Source organism: Oxyura jamaicensis, chromosome 3, assembly GCF_011077185.1.
Source record: "Oxyura jamaicensis isolate SHBP4307 breed ruddy duck chromosome 3, BPBGC_Ojam_1.0, whole genome shotgun sequence".
NCBI lineage: Eukaryota > Metazoa > Chordata > Aves > Anseriformes > Anatidae > Oxyura > Oxyura jamaicensis.
In genome coordinates this window covers 58,606,434-58,619,166 of record NC_048895.1, presented here as the reverse complement: position 1 = coordinate 58,619,166, position 12,733 = coordinate 58,606,434, and positions in this window count along the sequence as shown.

Here is a 12,733-nt window from a genome sequence, read left to right as displayed (position 1 = left end):
AGGTCTTTGGTATAACCAATTGATTGCAAAGCATGCTCTTAATTTGCTGAAGCCACTCTGGATTGTCAAGACAGCAAAACTCCTGTTGCCATCCTCCCACTGCATCGCCTTCCTACCAACAAAGAAATCACGTCTGTTGCACTGTTTCTGAGATGAACTTCTGTCTAAATTCACCCTTAGCTTTGCTCTAGGAATGGAGTGGAAATGGATTTACCACTAAGGAAAGTCTATATAGTCTTTCTATATCTTTCTCTTAAGCATATAGTGGAAGGATTTTCAAACCTTGGGGAAAGCATTTCCCTGTTTAAGTATTTCAATAACAGGGAGTTGTCTTTTACTATTGTTTCAGTCAGCATGGGTTCACCAAGGGGAAGTCATGCCTGACCAACCTCATAAGCTTCTATAATGAAATCACCAGCCTGATGAATGAGGGGATAGCCATGAATATTGTCTTTCTGGACTTCAGTACATTTGGACTTTCACCCATAAGATCCTCACAGAGAAGCTGCTGAAGTAGGGGCTGGATGAGAAAACAGGGAGGTGGATCCAAAACCGTCTGAACAGCCAGGCCCAGAGCGTAGTGGTCAGTGGTGGAAAGTCTAGTTGGAGGCCAGAAACGAGTACACCAGTGATCAATACAGGGTCTAGTATTGTTTAACATCTTAAATAATGATCTGGACAATGCAAGAGTGCACCCTCAGTATATTCACAAAAACGACACAAAACTGGGGGGAGTGTCTGACTGATAAAAGGGCTGCACGACCGTCCGCAGGGACTTTGACAGTCTGGGCAGGTGGGCTGACAAGAATTCCATGAAGTTCAGCAAGGAGAAGCGCAGAGTCCTTCACCTGGGGAGGAGCAACCCCAGCACCAGGACATGCTGAGGGCAACCTAATTCTGCAGAAAAGGACCTGGGAGTCACCAAGTTGCATGAGTCAAAAACGGGCCCTTACTGCTAAGAGGGCTGCCAGCATTCTTGACTGCATTAGGCAAAGTATAGGCAGCAGGTCAAGAGAGGTGACCCTTCCCCTCTACTCAGCATTGGTGAGGCCACATACGGCATACTGCCTCGTTCTGGGCCACCCAATACAAAAGAGGTGTGGACATACTGGAAAGAGTCCCACAGAGGGCTACTAAGATACCAAGGGACTTCAGCATCTCTCCTATGTTGAGTGGCAGGAAGAGTTGGATCTGTTTAGTACGGAGAAGAGGAGGCTCAGGGGGAGAATCTTAGTGTGTATAAATACCTGAAGGGAGGGTGCAATGAAGACAGAGACAGGCTCTTTTCAGTGATGCCCAGTGCCAGGAGAAGAGGCAGTGGGCACAAACTGAAACACAGGAGGTTCCATAAGAACACGAGGCAGCACTTCTTTACCTTGCAGGTAATGGACCACTGGCACAGGTTGCCTAGAAACGTTGTGGAGTCTCCCTCCTTAGAGATCTTCAGAAGCTGTCTGGACAGTGCTGGGCACCCTGCTCTGGGTGTCCCTGCTTGAGCAGGGGGGTTGACCAGAAGGCCTTCAGAGGGCCTTCCAGCCTGAGCCATTTTTTTTAATAGAATGACCCGGGTTGGAAGGGACAGTAAAGATCATCTAGTTACCACCCCCATGCCATAGGCAGGGATGCCACCAACGTGATCAGGTTGGCCACGGCCACATCCAGCCTGGCTTTGAATTCTGTGATTCTCTGGTTCAGTGCCAGTATCTAGTTATCCTTAATATCATTCGTCAGTTTTAATTTCACTTCTCATTTGTGGACCATGTTATTTACGATACATGCAACATGTCAGAGCTTTGTGAAATTTAACTTCAAATATTGGAAGCATTGACATTCTCCACAGGTGAATGCTTCTAAGTGAAAAATGTTATTGCTGATAGACTTTTGCCACTGCTGGGACTCTTCTTGATGATTTTCATACACTTCTAAAGCCAGAATTTATCTGTTACCTCAAAGTCTTCGGAAACAACGTTTACAGTTTGTGCAGAGCATATGCTACAACAGAGTCAAATATAGGAGCAGGAAATATCTTTGGTTTCAGTGCTATTTAGACAGTACTTTAAATGCACTCTCTGGAAGAAAAAAAAAAAAAAAAAAAAAAAGAAAGAGAAAGAGAGAGAGAAAGAGAAAAAGAAATCCTTCAGGATCATAAGAAAAAGCATTTCCATATGTCCCTGAATGCAAGCTGGATTGCAGAACAGATTCTAGAATGAAGCCCCTCGGAGATCTGTTCTATATATGGATGGAGTTGTGATGGTTTCTCCAGAAGTTTTACATTGTCAGCATTTGAAAACCACTCAGAATGTTCCACAATGGATTTTAGCAGTGTTAGTTTCAATAACAGCTAAGCCAATACATCTTCCCACTGTGCATAGCCACTGTCTGTACAGATGTTGATGTTTAATGGTTCAATACAAATATAATGTAGGCTAGCATGTTGAAATGAATCACCAAACTTAACAGCAAAAGAAAAATGAATAATATGGCTAAAAATAATAATAATTGAACAGACAGATTGAGAGCTGCTGTTTTCCCAAATTCAAGCAAGGGAAAACAGAGTAAAAAATAAAATGTGGACGTTGCTGCGACAAGAAAACATTTAAATTTGGCTAAGTGATTAAAGGTCAAAGGGTGCTGAACATTTACATAAACAAAAAGAAAATCCATGGATAAAAACAAGTATTACTAAAATCATAACCTTGGAGAAAATGTACTTTAAGACTTAAATCAAGCTTTGGTCTAGAGCAAAATTTTCTTGACCTACTAATGCAGGTCAGGAACTGTTACAGTCCAAATTCAAAGCTTTTATTTGTATATTCAGAGGATTTCTGTAAACTTAGTTCATGCATGAGCATGCTCATGAAATAAATGTAGCTCCAAAGAAAATAAAACTAGAGTTGCATCTATACATGTATTTGATACCTAGCCTCATTTCTATAACAAGACCTATCAACACCTGGAGGCAAACTCATGGCTAGTCACTGCAGGCAATCAAAATCCAAAGAAAATAGGAAGTACTAAAATATATGGTAGATTCAGGTTCAGATTCAATAAGATGGATTATTTTTTCCCCAAGTACCACTTTATTTGTATCTTGCACATTTTGTATTGGATAAATATATTTCAATGCAATTTTTAGAGAGGACAAGGCTTAGGAAGGAGTGTTTGCTTAGGAAGGAGTGTAGGAAGACAGCCTGAATTTCTTCGCCACATCCTTCCTCTGTACGAGATTTAAACATATCAGTATGTAACCTCACATTACCAATAGCCTTCCTTTTCTTTCTGAGCAGTTCCAGTATGTAAGCCTACATGTTTGCAGAACCTGGTCTTTCAAATATAGGAGGCTTACAAAACAATCTGCCATTTTTTGCTATTATAGCTCAAAAGTCATGTTGTACATGAAATGCTAGCTAAAGATGGAATCTATTTATTTTCACTTTGGTAATGTTTTGGAGCACTCTACTTCTAGACCAGAACCCTACAAGAGTTATGAATACTGCTATGCTGCTTCTACCACAAGTCTTCACAAAACATGCAATTTAATAACAAATTCATGTTACTTCAAAACTCAGACGTAAACCACCACAGATCCTGTGGAGAACTAGATCTGAAAGGAAAGCATTTATTTTAATGATAAAGCAGTTAATCTCCTTCAACTTTGTGGAAAAAGTGAACCGATCAGACATAAGCATATATATATACATTTTGCTGTTTTCTTTTGGGAAAGAGTTTGCTCCTTCACTAGTCCAACTCTAGTTCTTTCTTTCTGGTACCTCAGTATCATTAATTTAAAGGGAGAACTTACATCATCACTCTTGAGTTACTTGACAGCTTAGAGTTTTGCCTGTGGGTGTTATATTGCTCTCAGGAACATCTTATATAATAACGCAGATGTCATTTTTCAGCTGGCACAGCACATCTACAAACTTAAATTTTACTGAGATCCATCAGAGTATGGATTCTTCTTAAAGCTCTGAAAATCAGCAGAGTTGCACTTTTAGAAGTAGGCACAGACTCCTCCCTCTGAAACTGAAAGTACTTTTAAAATGTAAAAGATATAAATACCTTTAATAAAAGCTGGTCTCTTTGTGAAATAAGCTATGATAAATACATTAGAAAACAAACATACTTCAGAGCTTCCTGCAGGAAGTAACATAAGGGACTCCTAATTCTACTGAGAAAAAGGAAAGCACCATTTTCTGAGAAGTAACTCAGCCAAGAAAAATCTTAGAAAGTTCACCTAACAGATTCATATACCTGAGACCTGAGCTTTTAAACGTAATAAGTCTTGATCATCTAGAACTCAGAGGGGTTTTGTTTGTTTGTTTGTTTGTTTTGCAGGGGGTGGGACGACACGACAGAAAATGAGGTGTTGTTTATTTTTCTGTACTACATAGAGAGTTCACTTCAAAATTAGTTTTTAGGTTATAGTATAGAGAACAAGTAATGAACAGTCGTCACTTCCTATTGTGGATGTCACACTCACTGTTGAAATGAACTCTCACTTACATTATTCTAGCTTTCAATTCCTGCTACTGGTTACTATTATGTTTCTCTCTGTCAGAAAAAGAGTTTTTAAGTACCTTTCTTATTATTATTACTCTTCATGCATTCACAGCCATATCAGGTCACTGTAAACAGAAACAGACTTTCTGTTTCTGAAGAATACCAGCCACAAACTATAAACTTACACAATTTGAACAGAACTCCTTTATCGCTTTCAATCCAAATGTACTAGAACGTACTCTGTTTCTGAGGACCTAATTTACTACAGTAGTTTCATTTGCCATCTCTCCCATCTTCACTATTTCTCAAAATGTTGGTTGTTTTTTTCCATTATCCACAAATTCATTACTAAAAGTATCTAATCTCATTAACCTAAAAGAATTCCCTATAACCCTAGCAGAAACACTTACTATTATCTGGCATTTAATCAGTTCTACATCTATTTAACAGGTATTTTATGGATAATATGAATGCTATGTTTTAATTAACAATATACATTATATTGCCATATTTTTTGTCAAACATAATTTAAAATATCTATTTTCTAACAAATATACATGGGATTAATCCAGTAATTAACTAGACATTTCCAAAGCTACAATAGGATCCTACCATACATATTCAATCTTTTTGCCTAGAACTAGACACATGATAATTGACTTAAAGTTACCTGGTTTACTCAAAAAGAAAATTTAGATACCACAATAGTTTTCCAAGGTTTATGCAAAATGAACATACAAGGCCAGCAGCCTCCTCCAGCCAACTTCTTTAGAAGTCTCATTCACATTGTTTAAGCATCCACAATTTAAGGTTTTTTGCCTTTTTATTTCTCTCCTAACCATCAAGGTTTAACTTATTCCTCCATTAGAGAAGAATTACTTAAAGAATTGCTTAAATTGTGACTTTTTTTTTTGAAGTATTTTTTTTCTAAAATCTATGCAATTTGTGAGACTTTAATTCTTGTTTAATCAACTGATCAGCAATAACTTCCATATTAAAGCACAAGTGACCATTATCACATGTGATGTTCATCACCCTCAACTCACATCAGGTCAGCTCTTCACAGTTATTAGGCTCAGTAACTTTAAGTCAATTTGACCACATATCACTGGTCTTGATTGTAAGGGAGATCTGTATGCTGGAGAATAAGGAAGGACTTGGTCCTATGATCAAAACGGCAAACTCCATCCTCCATAGCTCTTGTGCTAGAAGGAGGACTACAGGAAAGAAAAAGATAGCAAATTTATACAGCTGTGTAGAAGTAGAGCAAGTTTCCGTGGGTTCCCCAGGCAACTCCTAGGTTAGGGTACTGCTAACAGGCTATTCTCCTAGCAACAGCTCTAGTAGCTCACAAAGCACACAGCAGGATCTCCCTAATTCTGTTAGTTTAGCTTACCAGATATTAATGTTCCTTTATTTGTGACCTCAAAATTCTAATTCAACATTGAAAAAAACATAATACTGACAAATTAGGTTATAGAGCAGACTATTTTATAGAGATCAGTTTCACTAGCAGCCTCTTTATTCTAACATACAAAACACAAAGTATACTCTTCACATCTTTAAAAAGTCTATACCATTACTGAGAAATAACTAAAGGACTGAGGACTTACTGGAAGTTTTGGAGAAAAAAAAAAATAGACCCTTGTAGAATCACAACAAGCAAAACCTTATTATAACCTGTATAAACACAGACAGGGAATACATAAGAAATAGAAGCAAACACAACCAGTTCAAAAACATTTGAATGGTCAAAAGGGCAGATAAGGAACAGGAGCTGCTGATAATACCCACATTTCACCTGAGTCAAATCAAAGTAAAACTTCAAACCAGGTATTTTTATTATTACAAAACACACTGACTTTCAGATTACTTTCCCACTATACATGTGGTACGGTAGCTCCTAACTTAACAAAATTAAAAACAAGAACATTGAGTTTGACCTTTATTCAGAAACACTTCCTCACAAGCAAAAAGCATAACAAAAACAGCCTGGTTTATCAAGTCTGCCTCAGTAGATGGCAGTCAAATATGGTATACAATTCAAGCAATATTATTATTAGAAAAAGGGTAATGGAAGAAAGACAACTAAAATACCATCCAGACAAAATAAGTAACAAACAACAGAATGCACATACAGAATAACAGTGATCTGAAAGACAAATTAAAAACTCACCAGTAGTAGCACAGACAACCACCCTCAATGGCAAATACTGCGGTTTTGTAACTTTTAAAGCATATTTCTACAGTTCTCACTACCTTAAAAAGAGAGAGAGAGAGAGAGAGAGACAAATACAGGCTGTGAACTATAAGATCACAGTGCGTCAAAAAATTGCAAGTCAACAACACAATGTGAAGAAACCAAAACTAAGCTTACTTTGAATTTCTTTGTACTCCTTTTTACCAGCAGCTGTTGCTCAGTGGCTCACTCTGCATTACAGCAGGTGGCTCTAATTCTGAAACACAAGGCAGAAACAGACACCTTCACTTAAATGTGGCAGCCAAGCTAAAAGCTATCCTTTATTTCTATATTATGTTCTATAGATTCAGCAAAATATCATAAAACTAACTTCAGAAATATTAAATCTTTCTGTTTTCAGCTTAGCCTCTTGCAGCAGACCAATGGACCATATCCCAAGTTCTTCATAATTCAAGGTGATACAGGATAGGTAAGCTTATTTAATCCAGAGACAAAGGCTGTGTTAAGTTTTGCTGCAGCAACTCTAATGAAATCAATAGTGATGCAGAAGCATTACTGAAGGTTGAACTTTGACCAATACTGCAAACTTACTCTTACTTAGTCTTAAGATTGCACCTAAATTCGTTCAAATCATTACTTACACATGAAGAGCAAAAGGTGTGCATACTGATAGGAGCAGAGTATAATCTTTCATCTGAAAGAAAAATTTAATTTTTTATGCCAGATGGTCCCTTTGATATTGAATCAGAAAGTAGCAACATATTTTCTTTAGTATAATCTAAAAGTTATTCATAAAAATCCATTCAATTTGGAGGCAAGTCTCATTATTTATGTAGTACATCACAGACAGAAATTTTCTGAGTCTATTTAACATGGCATATGAAAAGATATTTCTTCAGGAAAAGCTTTCTGCTAGACAAAGCTCTTTAATTCACCACATAAAATCTTCTGTCTGTTCTAGATGCTAAATATTGAGGAAAATTAAGTAACCGGTATATTTTTTGCATAAGAATAAATTAGCCTGATGTAGACTTTTTATTAATCCAAGTACAATGAATGTAGTTCATTGTAACACTAGTAAGTTAGAAACATGTTCCTCTATGATCTAGTGAGAATTGCTAAAAGATAAAAATATAAAGGGATTAAATTTTGCTGTTACACCTATCACCGACAAAGTAAAATGACTTTTAAATTTAAGATTTACAGCATAGACCTGGTAAAACACTGCTCTCTTGTGGTTAAGTACATACAGTTCAGCCACAGAATATATGAAAGATTTTCCTCAAATATTTTCAGAAACTTCAAAGTTGTTTTATTCTAAGGTGGGTTTTTTTTTGCTGGTTAGGGAGTTTACTGCAGCCATTTCCAACTCCACCCCTGCACACCCGGTTACCTTTCTGCTGCCTAAAAAGGGCAATTCAGGCTCCTGCTTTTGCTTCTCTGACCCATGGAAATTAAATACTTCTATTAGTTTTAAACAAGAGGTGTGAGTATTTCTATTCCAATATCAACAAAAATGAGAGTCTGAACACTTCTGCTCACACATATAAATAACTTACTTTTAGAGCCTTCTTCAGCCTTTCAGGCAAACAACCTGAACAAAAATGTAAAGAGGACTACAAATATAGCTGAAACAAATGGACCCCATTGTTTTTCTTTCAACAAACAAAACAAATCAAATCCCCACTGCAGAAGGAACAATCCTGCTGACAGGGTTATTGGGAAAAATAATGAATATCAGAAGAATGGCCTTTTGATTATTATAAGTAGTTGTTAGAACTAATTCTCTAAATAAATAATACTCTGGAAATTAATGTCTACCACAATCAAAAATGTCTCTCAGCTGAGTAGCTAGATAATAGCTAGCTAAAACAAAGCTGTGATATTGCAAGTCAAGCAACTACTCCAAACTCCAACTGCAAAACATTAATATTTGAATTTAAAGAAAAAGCTCTCTTAAGCAACACAGGTTTTAGAAACCTCATTTATGCTAGGACGGCAAGTTCAAATATCCATTTTAGGTGTTTCCATGTACATTTGAATGAATTAGGAGTCATATTCACAATTAAGTGCCAAAATTTCACAAATAGTTTAATCGAGTCTTCTGAATTGGAAATTATTCCTGACAGGTTAAGTTCTCTGATTTTCAGTCACTTATTTTCTAGTTCTGTTAAACACAGGCCAAATGACCTCATTTATTTGTAACTGAATTAAAGACACATTGGTAGTATCAGTTATCTGATATTACTACACAGAAGCTAAAGCTCTCTTCTATCTTTATATGTTGTGTGTTATATGTAATAGAGAAAATAGTTATTTTATTAACACATGCCCACAGATGAACAGACAAAACAGTCCTTTGCCAAATAATTATAGATACAAAAAATACATTATACAATGATCATAAATAGAAATAATTTTATCAGTGACTGGTATTATAGGGAGAAAATGTTTCTGAAGCACAAGAATTTGAAAATAAGCTGTGCAAATAATACTGAAATGGACAAAATATTTCCCAAATGAACACAGTTGCCTTCTTTAGCCTTTACCCACAACATAATTTTATACATAGTTAAAACTGTTTCAGCAGTTAGAGAGTGGGCTTGTAAACAAAATGGTCTAAGCTGTAAGTATGGAGCATGATATACATGGGTTATAAACCACTGAAACATTTACAAACACCAAGAGAGGAAAAGGCTTTTCAAGGACCCTTCTAGACAGTGCCTTACACATCGCATAGAACTAATGGAGCGAGTTCAGAGGAGGGCTAAAAAATTATTAGAGGACTGAAGCACCTGTTGTATGAAGACAGGCTGAGAGAACTGGGTCAGTTTAGCCTGGAAAAGAGAAGACTGACAGGAGACCTCACTAATGTCTATAAATATCTGAAGGGAGGGTGTCAAGAGGGTGGAGCCAGTCTCTTTTCAGTTGTGCCCAGCGACAGGATGAGAGGCAACAGGCACAAACTGAAGCACAAGAAGTTCCAGCTGAATATTAGAGGGCATTTCTTTACTGTGAGGGTGACAGAGCACTGGAACAGGTAGCCCAGAGAGGTTGTGGATTCTCATTCTCTGGAGATATTCAAAACTCACATGGATGTCATCCTGCAAAATGTGCTCTAGGTGATCCTGCTCAGTAGAGGGTTGGACTAGTTGATCTTCAGAGGTCCCTTCCAATCTGGGCTATTCTGTGATTCTTTGATTTGTCAGTCAAACTGCAAGAAACAAAACCAGCATTATTTATATAAACAGATAAATGTAACAAGACAATGTCCATGTCTTTTTTCTTTTTATAACTTGAGTTTTTCTTTCCCACAACATATCCGTTATTTTTGATAACTTTTTTTAGATTCTTCTTTTTCTTACAAAATCTCTTCTATATTTACTTTCCAATGCTTGTCCTTTTTTGTTACACATTTTACAGTAGCTTTAGCTTCATACTTCAGTGATAGATGAAAAGTGAACTTTTTTCCCTCTTTATACATCGTTGATTTACAGCAGGTATCCTATTCCTTCTAGTTAAGCTACATACTTCCCACACAAACCTTTGAAATTAAATTGGATAATTTTAAGTACAGTGAGGGTCTCTGAGGGAAGCTTACATATCCATCACTATGAAATTTACCTACTTCCAGTTTCTCAGAGGCAGATCTATTTTTGTTAATTAAAGCCAACAAACTTGCTGATGAACCTGATGGTTTAAATGGGCCTTTTTTATATATATATGTATAATAGCTGCTCTCTTATTTTTAATATGGTTCTTTTATCCTGAGGATTAATATTCTCTTTTAATAATCCTTATAGTTTAGAAACAGTAAATCTTGAAGGAGACCATGTCCAAGGTAAACAGTCTTACTGTGCTAACCCAGGAAGAAATACTGACACAAGAGGTTGGTCAGTTATCTGAATGGAATATAACTACAATATGTATATTCTACAAAAATATATGCTGTTGCATGCAAGCAGTAGTGTAAACAAAGGAAAAAAAAATAGTACCTTTGTTGAAAAAACAGGACAATGGCTTCATTGCTAAATTATACTAAATGATGTAAGTACAGCAAAAACCTAATTGAATAAGAAGCACACACCCACCTTGTGTAGATTTTATCCATGAAAAAAAAAAAAAAAAAGTTTTTGAAATTAAAAAGAAACAAAAGTTTGAGCTTTAAAATAGAACTGAGAAAGGATAGTGTGTTCCTTCAAAATACTTCCAAAAATATGCATCAGTTCAGTAGTTCGGAACTCAAACAGAATCACAAAATCAAGAATTTTGAATAGGAGAATAGGAGTTTGTCTTTTAGTCTTATAAATCTTTTAACTACCATTGATCCTCTGCAAAGTCAATTATGAAAAGTTCACTTTAAAGGTACTTTGAAAGAATTTGGTAAGAATTCTTATGCTTCAAAAGTTTCCAGAAGCATTTTCTGTATCTGGCAATAATTTTCCTAAACAAGATAAAGGGGAAAAGAATGAGCTGACACATGAAAAGAAATTTATGAAATGTCAGGCATATAAAGAATATAGAGCAGGATAAAATATACATGTGTGTGAAAACCTGCTTGGTTTTACAGTCTTGAACCCTGTCAGTTTTCAAATTCTAGAGGTTTGTCATTAAAACTTTAAGAGAACCATCGAGCCTTCAAGGCTGAATCAAATCCCTAAAGGAACTGTTTTTCACATCAGTTCTTTTCAAAAACCTTAGCACAACTGTCAAGATGTTTCACCTGAAGTTAGCTGACCTTGTATATTGAGTAACTTACTCTAACTGTGATTTTATAATGTTATTAATAAATTATGTTGAAGAACTTTTTTTAATATTTTAAAACCAATTTTATATTTACAAAATAAATGGATTTGTTATAAAATCTCAATATCCAAATAAACAAAAAGATAAAGTTATTCTTTATTAATACTCATTAAACTATACATAAGACTGTACATAGCAATACACTCTCAATGCCAAACTGTTTAGCATCATGAATACTAATGCCTGAGAAAGAGAAAAAAAAAAAAAAAAACTAATATTAAGGACAACACTGTTCAGGAAAACCACAACTGTATTTTCTCACTTAGAGTTGTAATAATAAGACTTGCATCTTAAAGCAACTCTTTAACCACAAGTTGCTGAATCAAATTATGCCAATGACTGAAGATAATCTGAATGTCAAATTCTCGCTCATTTCTCTCATCCCAGAGGGGTTATAATGCCTATTTTGACCACTAGCACTGTTACTAACCAGCTATTTGCCTGCAGGACTTACCCCAGAGTTCAGATCAGAAAGGCAAAGTCTTACCTTTTTAACAAGATACCTTTGACAATTAGCTTTTGCAAGAGCCCTGTATATAATTATTTTAGTAGAACTAAAGAACAACGCAATCAGCTCCTGAAAAGAGGAATAGACTGAGGGTAGCAGATACTGTTGCACATTCTCAGCTGTGCTTTTCCTCCACACTGTGTAGCTAAAAAGGCAGACATGACAAGCTACACGTAAGTTGTTCATCACAGGTAATAACTATCAAGACAGGTCTCATATCTTATGGGAACTTGTCAGCAAAAGTGATATTCTTACAGTTCAGGCAATTTTATCTGTTAGTCTCCTTGCAACGGGAAGCTCAAATACAAAATATAAATCTCTTAGGGTCTCCTAGGGAAAAATCGTTAGAGTGCTTTTATTCAGCCACTGCACTTTCCCTTCTAGCCCTATTTACTCAAAATATTTGGGGGGAAAAAAATCTTGTTTCACTTTTATCAATTGAAAAGTTGGATATACTATAGGTCTTTCATAGGTTTTCTAGTGAGGAAAATATTTTTTTATTCCAGAGACCTCCTCAGCAACTCCTGAATGAGAAATCCCATCCAAAATCTCCGCAGGAATGATAGGAGAATATTTTTTTTCCAGACTTCTTTAGATACAAAAGCAAGAAGGCACGAGATCACATGCTGTATTGATCTGTTGGAACATCTTCCTGAGTCTCCTCACCCACCACCTCCTATTGCTAGAAGTTGTAGTGTCACTGATACATCCAGTAT